This window comes from Mesoplodon bidens (genome assembly GCF_964165515.1).
Source record: "Mesoplodon bidens genome assembly, chromosome: 8".
In the NCBI taxonomy this organism is placed as follows: domain Eukaryota; kingdom Metazoa; phylum Chordata; class Mammalia; order Artiodactyla; family Ziphiidae; genus Mesoplodon; species Mesoplodon bidens.
In genome coordinates, this window is record NC_138165.1 from 7,489,596 (window position 1) to 7,498,496 (window position 8,901).

The window sequence follows — 8,901 nt, forward strand, 5'->3', positions numbered from 1 at the left end:
CCTTTCAGATGCAGAGCTTGGTCTTGAAAACAAGTCTGAAAGGACATCTGAAGTCACCAGTGGGACCGATAAGAGCTGGAGGATCCCAAATAAGCAGCAAGAGAAAGCAAAAGAGATGAAGAGAGAATAAAGATAATTTAAGACTTGTGTGGTTCCTATTTTTTCCCACTGAACGGTAATATGCTTGGATTTACTCATGACTCCAAATTCTGGGTGAAATATTTGCTTATCCATTACTGCGCCAATCGGATGACATCTGTAGAACTTTTGTATATGGTATAGGTATTTCATTACTGAAGAGTAGGTTTTGACTTGGGATTTTAAAATAAACTTCAGTAATGGTAAAATGAGCATTTAAACTTCCAGTAATTTTGCTGGGGAGGAGGAGTTCTTTCATGGTGGTGGGTGAAGGCTATGCTTTCCCTGGTACTGAGGACCATAATTGATGATAGGCCCTAAATGCTGCCCTTAGGAAATTTCCATCACATTTGTGTAGAGACCATGCCCCTCCCAGCCAATGACCATGCATGGTGTGGCTCCTAATGTAGTCCCATTCCAGTGAGGCAACCATCTAAATGAGGAAATTCACATTGTTATATTATTGCTATCTAACCTCAGAACCATTCAAGTTTGCCAACTGTCCCAGTAATGTCCCTTGTGGCAAAAGGGCTCAGCCCAGAACCACAGGTGCATTTAGTTGTCATATCATTTTAGTTTTCTTCAGTTTGGGAAAGTTCCTTAGTCTTTCTTTGACTTTCATGGTCTTGATACGTTTGAAGAGTATTGTCCATTTATTTTATAGAATGACCTGTAATATGGGTTTGGTGGAGGTGTCCTCAGTTACACAACTTTAGCAAGAATATTACAGAAGTGATGCTGTGCAAATTTCATTATATCCTCTCAGAGAGTGTTTAAATTTTCCTATCACTGATGATGTTAACTTTAATCACTTGATTGAGATAGTGTCTGGAGACTTCTCTACTTCACATTTTTTTCTCTTTGTAGTTAATAAGTTTTGTAAAGAGGTACTTGGAATATATATAAACATTCCATTTCTCATCAAAGTTTTGATGTATCTATTCATTTATTTGTAGAGTATGAACTCATATATTCCTATTTTATTGAATAGGTTACCAGTATATACATGTAATATATAATAGGTTTCTCTCTCTCTCTCTCTCTGTCTCTCTCTATCAGTTGGTCTATTTATATTGATGCTCAAATTATCCTGAATTTGGCCATTTGGAATACCATCAATCAATCTTTTGATATGACTTTATCAATCTTTGAGCAATTCTTTAATTCCTGGCGCACGCACACACACACACACACACACACACACACACAATTTGTCCTTTCATGCCCCAGTTCTGAAATCAGCCATTTCCCTAAGAAGCCAGCTTCTTTTTATAGAGAATGGTATTTAGAATCCAAGATTGGGTCTCTAAGAGTGCTCATTGTTATTCGGTTGTTGCTGCTGTCCTGGTCTCAGTGGACAGAACTTGAGAATATGTGTATATTTATTTTTGCAAGCCATGAGTTCACCTCTGATTTCAATCTAGCACTTTCTCTGACAGTGAGGATTCTCACTCCCATTATCGTCATAATATTTATTTATCTGATAAGTTCCTCTCTATATAATCAACCTCCTGTCACTGCTGCTTCTGTCCCTTGGTGTGGACATTCTCATATCCCTACTTGCGCTCTATCACCTGCACTGTGCAGCCCTCTCCATGGATGTTGATTTCAGCTGCTCAGACTCCAACACTTCATGTGGGACCACCAAAGCCACCTTCCCTTCATGAGAATGTCCTCCTCATACTGATCAGGGCCCTCCCTCATCCACGTTATATTAATTTTGTTTCGCTATTTTAACGGACTGCCACATACTTAATGACTTGAAACTACCCAAGTTTATTATCTTACAGTTCTGGAGATCAGAGGTCTAAAATAGATCCACAAGATTACGTTCCTTCTGGGAGATCTAGAGAAGAATCCACTTCCTTGCTTTTTCCAGCTTCAGAGGCTGCACACAATTCTGGGCTCATGGTCTTTTCTCGATTTTGGAAGGTAGCAGTGTAGCATTTTCTCTCCTCTCTGACCTCTTCTTCTGTCTTCATTTCCTCTTCGTCTATACCTGACCCTTTGGCCTCCCTCTTACTTATAACCCTTGAGGTTACACTGAGCCCACCTGGATAATCCACAATCATCCCCCCCTTTTGTGATCCTTACCTCAATCACATCTGTGAAGTCCCTTTTTGTTCTGGGGATTAGGATGCAACATATTTAGAGGGGCTATTCTTCAGCCCACTACTGACCCTGTTCAGTCCCACTAAATGGTTTTGGGGGTGAATTACTCAAGAAGAGAAGGGAAGAGAAAAGAGGGGGAAGAGGAAGAGTGGACCACTTCACCTGTATTTGATCGATGGTAACACTGAGGCTCAGATTTCACAGTTACCTAAGACCTCATAGTTTGTGTTAGGGCCAAGACTCAAATTCAGACGGCTTGATTTCTAAGACACATGGAGTTCTTCTTCCCTTATTGTGTCCTGGATTGTCACTTTCCAAACTGTGTTCCCCTCACCTGATACCTCAGACACGGGAGCTGGGTTCCCTCAACCATGCTCATGGACCCTGCATTTTCCTAGAAGGCTTATCAGAATGTTAGGCATAGTGGTGCCCCATCATCTGGATGTTCCGGTCTTGTATTGTGTCAACTGACAACATCATTTTCTCCATGGTTTCTAGATAAAAAGAGAGAAAAAAAAGTCTCTAATTATTGACACTTTCCTGTGTCCCTCTGACCTTCTCCACAACCCAACAGGAGATAGGAGTGACATCTGTCACTATCTCAGTAATCAAGCTATGATTTTTTTAACCTCTGTGGAAAAGAGAGGTTAGAGTGTGTAAATACAGAGTTGGTCCAGGTTAATATGACTATTTCCTTGCAGAGATAGTACAAGCAAAATCTTTAGGGCCTCATATACTAGCCAAAATAAACAAAGCACCAGCTTCCCCAGTGCCTGCCTGGGGTCAATGTGGATCCATCCCATTGGCCACATAAAGGAAATCAATGTTATCAGAGCATGTCAGCCCTTTTACCCTGAGGATATTCCCCCCATCTGCTGCCCTGGAATTCCAGTATGTTTTCAGAATTGGGGATATCTGTGGCTGGAACAAGACCTTCTGTCATTTGGTTTCACCAGGAGGAAAGTGAATGACTAAGGTAAGAATGGAGAGGTATGAGGGGCAAAACACTTCCCAGAAACTGTCCAGAAAAAAAAAAACTCTTCTATAAAGATTTAAATTCTTGTTTTGTTTTTCCCCAATTTCCTCAAAATCTGGGAAGATTCTAGTACATTTGTAATTTATTCTTTTATCTACTCACTCACCCATTCATTCAGTGAGGTTTATGGATGCTTAACTCTGAGCCAGGCACCATGCTTGGTGTCAAGGGTTAGACTTGGGCAATGCTCTCCAGAAGCTCACAGGGCTTGGTCATGGGGAGCCATGGGCTATTTGAATACCTGGTGCTACTGCACATTTTGAGCTGAGTTCAGAATTCCTGGCACACGATTGATGTTCCATAAATGTTTGTTGAATGAACAGACACAGTTCCTGCCCTAGAAACCAAGATGGAGACTGGAGAAATAGTCAAGTAAGGAGTAGCGAGCCAGAGAATGAGGATTTCTACTCAAGAGAATCTCAAGGGTAGTTCCATCTTTTTTTTTTAAACTCACACTTATCAATCTAAAAAAAATATTCTCATTAAAAAAATAAACTTGGAAAGCATAGACAAATCTAAAGAAGACAAGTTCACTTATAATCCTGAGATAAAGAAAAGATCATGAATGGAGCCTCCAACATGAAAATCCCATTTATAATCTTGGAAAGATGATTACTTTTATTAGATGTACATTGAACACCTGGCCTGGTTGGCCCAGCCATTGGAGGTTGTTTGGAGTCTTTTGTGATGAGGCATGGGAAACACGGCATTGGTGGAGCAGCAGATCTCAGATGGGGCTGAGACGCCTAGTTGTGTGTGGGTGTCCCTGGAGGGTGTGGGCTGCATCCAGGTTCCAGTTCTGGGTTTCCTGGTCTCCCAGGGCTGGTATCTCTGAAGCAGCTGCTGGGCCACTGATGCTGACCACAAGGGCCTTCTGCCTGGATAAAGTCCTATCCTCCCAACTGGCCCTGGCAGGCTTGATAAAGAGAGAGGGTTCAGGGTGGTCCTCCCTAGCCTGGTCCCCAGTTCCTGGAGCCTAGTGACCCACCATCCCGTCTCTGGGATCTGTTCTGATAAAATCTGATATAATGTCAGGGTACTCTGCTTTTGGGTTTTCCAAAATGAGATTCTGATCAGGAGAAGAACCTAATGACCTACTGAATACAGAGGACAGCCCTGGTGGATGGGTTTCTTGTTTACATCATGATAATGGTGGGGAAGACAAGGGAAACTAACAGCTACTGAAAGCACTCTGCTAGGCAGTTCCTTGTATGGTGTTTAATTTTGCCTCACAGCAATTCTGAATGGTTGCTCTTATCATGTTCATTTTCACAGATGGTAACAGAAGCTCAGAGACATTGTGATTTGCCTAAGGTAGCACAGCCAGTAGAAGGCAGAACCAGGATTTGAACCCACATCCCCTGACTCCTGTCCACACTCTTACTGACAGTGTGTCCTAGACTTAACCACACACATGGAGGCTCGTGAAAAGGAAGCAGGGCCGAGTCTGCAGGCTTGGTTACTGGTGGTCTGGTCTTCAACCCACTAGCAACTGGAATTGGTCTCCACTCACTCCAGAGCATCCCAGAATTTATGGAAGTTTCTGGTCCCTCTCTTAACCCAGCCTCCTGCTCTGACCTTGACACAACTTCCTGACATCTTGGTAAAGTACGCTTTCCTTCTCCTGGTGGAAGACTTCTTCACTCCCACTGTTACACCAGCATAAAGCCCTGGGGAGCAGCCCAGATCTGCTGTTCTTTCTCAGCTGAGTCCCTGAGGACTGTGCCGTCTTACTGGTCTGTAGGGACCATCACTGCAGAGCAAAGTTTTTCACATGTATTTTATCCATAGGGTCCTTGTCCAAAGGGAAGCTGCCATGGAAGCCCAGGATGTGAAGTGGGTGAAAATGAATGTGATGGTCTGGTGGGCATGGGCTGAGGACCTGGAGTTTGGTCCCACCCCTCTTCTTTCCTGCTCTCCCCTCTTCCAAATGGCAGGTCCTGAAGGGGCTCTTAGGACCTTTAGAGCTCAGCCACACGATTTGCAGACACTGCCTCAGTGAATACATCCTGTCCCAGGAAGAGACTCCGAGCTCAGCATCCTGTTCGCCATCATCATCTGAGAGGGTTGGGAGTCAGGGCGAGAGGAGACCTAGATTGGCTATGTTTGAGGATCCCTGGAACGGTCTCTAGGGAAACCACGTGTCCTCATTCCCCGGCACTTTGCTCACTGCTGCTCCCCCTGCAGTATCCCTTTATGGTACTCAGACCCCGGACACATCATAAGTCTGGTGGCCAATAGAGGCAAATGCAGACACTTGCCTGTCCCATTCCTTCCATCTTGATGCATCTGCTTCTGTTTGATGCCAGCCGTGCCCTGTCCCTGGACCTCTGACCTTGAATGCTAAACTTGTTTGCCCTCACTTGACTGGGGATACTTGGCTCTTTCTCACGCCAGCATTCTCCAAACCTGGCTGCCTCAAGAAGAGACTTTGTTCTATCTCTGGCTATTCCACCTCAAGTCTCATGTCCCCCATCTTGCTCAGCGTAAATAAAAACCCATTGCGTCTCAACTCAGCTCTGAGAGAAGGCTGGAATTGTCCAAAAGGAGCTTTACTAAGATGCCGTAGCAAAACAAAAAGGAAACAAAGAAATCGCAGCGGCCCAGAATGATTGAGTTCAGAAAGCTCAAATTCCTTCTTCTAATTCTTCCCACAGAGTGGCTTGGCTGGCGCCAATTCCGGGCTCACTGCCCCGGTTGCCTTTCCTCCCTCAATCCTGAGATGGCTTGGGCACTGCTGGGAGGCTTGGTGGCATTCTCTTTCCTGGAAGTGATTTCTTCATCTTCTTTCTGCTCTGGCCCTGGGTCAGCACCCCCAGCTCCAGGTCCAGCTGCTGTTGCCGTTGCTGCCCTGATTGTCATGTCTCCCCGTCTCTGGAAGGCATCTCCCTTCTGTGGCCCCAAGCAGTCTTCTCATGGCTGCTGCTGACGTGCAGTTGTCTCCTCCACCCTCGCAGCCTCCCAGCCGGCAGGTGGCTTTCCTGGCTGCCTGGAGTCCTCCTCTTCCCTCTCACCCCAGCTCCCTGGTTTTTTTTTTTTTTTTTTTTTTTTTTTTGCGGTACGCAGGCCTCTCACTGTTGTGGCCTCTCCCATTGCGGAGCACAGGCTCCGGACGCGCAGGCTCAGCGGCCATGGCTCACGGGCCCAGCCGCTCTGCGGCATGTGGGATCTTCCCGGACCAGGGCACGAACCCGTGTCCCCTGCATCGGCAGGTGGACTCTCAACCACTGTGCCACCAGGGAAGCCCCCCAACTCCCTTTTGCTGTAAAAGCTTGCTCATCTAAAGAACATTCACTCACACACTTGGTGAGCTGTTTTAAACTTCTTGCTCTAGACTTTGTTTTTATACATTATAATTTTATTACCCTCTCTTTTAAACATTAGTACACTGTTTTGGAATTAGGTCATACAAAATAAAGTTGAGTCCATTTTTAAAACCAGTAAATAAAAAAAAATGTGACCACTTTGAAGCAATTCATACTACTGTTTGCTGTACCTCCTTTCTTATTTTTTTCTCTACACTCACATGCATGCACACACAAATACGTTTTTTTCCCCCTAAAAATCTGGTATTATACTCTGTATCACCTCTTTCACTTAATTTTTCCTGTTGTGTGTAGGTGATGTTCTGAGCAACCTCAGCTCCCTCACTATCTTCTAGGCCAGAAGTTCCCAATCATGCTTCTGCAGGACATTGGATTTCCCTAAGCTGAACCAAGATACTGAACAGTGAAAACCCAGTAGTAACCATTTTTGATTCGGTTTGTAGAAAATTAAATGAATAAGTATAATTTTTACCATTTTGATGGTCTGCCTTGACTTTTAATTAAAACATGAGTTCTACTACCACTTAGGTATACTATACTCTCACTCAAAAAGATTGCTAGGTTAATACAAAGTTATACTTAGTTATATTCAGTTAATCTGCTACTATTTCATAAGGTCCTGCCCAGAGCCCCGTGACCTCCAGGGTCCCCGCTATCCTCCCACATTTGAGCTGCGCTGTGGGTCTAGGAGGCCACTTTGGCCTGAGCACACCGTTTTTGCAGAGTTTTAGCTTGATCCAGCCACCAGGGAGTGTGTGCCAAGGCCAAGGAAGGAGGGAAAGGTGATGGTACAACTGCTGAGCACTAGGGGCTCACCCCACTTTGTTGAGGGGCTGCTCCAGAGAAGGGGGGCTGAGATAAGGGGAGGCATTTCTCCACCTGCAGGACAGAGGTGAGTCCAGGAGTGCAGCTGAGCAGGGAGCCTGAGCCCATCAGCTGAGAGAGCCTCTGAAGGGCATGGAACCCAAGGGAGAGTTGAAGTTGGTATCCTGGAGGGATTGATCGTGGAGTTCCAGACAGTGGACTGGATTAAGGTAGGAACACAGGAGCCTTGGTGATTTTCCCTGGGCCTCACAGAAAGAAACTGGAGTGAGTGGGAACTTTGGGAGGAAGTTGGGGTTCTGCAGGGGTGCCATCTATCACGTGGTGACTCCTTTGTACCTATGTGCTATGGGCGGGTTGAGGATTCTTATATTTGCTGCCTATAGAAGCTCCGATAACATCACCAGGATCTGGCCTTCTCAGCCCCATCTCTCAGCATCTCTCTCGTCTGCGTTGGCTCCACGTCCACTGTGACTAAGCTCTCCCTCAGCCTCGGAGGTGATTGCAGGAGCTCCAGACTTGACATCTTCTTGCTTCAAGCCCAGTGAGAGGGCACCTGCCTCTCTCCCAGCCTGCGCACCAGCCCCTTGACTGAATTCGTTCACCGCACGCCCCCATCCCCTGCCCAGGAGCAAGAGACACTGATTGGCTCAGGTTGGACCTTGTATTCCTTTCTGGAAACTGGGGTGGACAAAGCTGTCCCAAACTGCTGGGCTGGGTGACTCCATGAGATCAACTGAGACATCCTAAGAAGTATGTATGGGAAGGTTGGGTGCTACCAGGCAAAAAACAGTGCCCTAAAGTATTAAAAAATACTTAAGATGGATTATTGAATGTCTCTGAGAAACTCCTGAAGAAAAGAAAACTGAGGGAGAATAAAGTGACAATTTTCACGTAGACGGAGGTCTTTGCAAGGAAGCCAGCCATTTATTCTAGCAGCTTCGGAGGGCAGAGCAGCCCCAGCACATCCTGAGCCCCCATCTCTGGGGGTGGAGATCAGTATTTCTTCTGTTCAGATTCCACATCCCAACAACAGTCACCAATTATGTAAAATATTTTTGCTTAACGCATAGTCATGGATTTTTCACCAGAGACAGAAAGTGGGTGACTGGAATCATGTCTGGCAAGGGGTTAGGCAAGAGGAATGGTTTTCAGCTATGAAATCTATGAGAAACAGAAAAAAAAAAAAAGGTGGCTGAGTCTTGGGCGTGTGTGTGTGTATGCGTTTGTGCGTGTATGTGCATGTGCATACTTGTGTGTGAGGGTGCCTGCCTGGGCACTGGGGGAAAGGTTAGGGGAGAGGGGCGGAATTCAAGTTGCCATGGAGACCTGAAGTTGCTCAGCCCCCATCCTGATCCTAAACTGGGGGCTGGTGCTTGAATGAATGATGAATTTGCCTTGAGCCTCTCACAGCGGAAGAGCAGCATCAAGACCAATCAGAGGAGTGTGTTTGTGGTAGAAACAGCT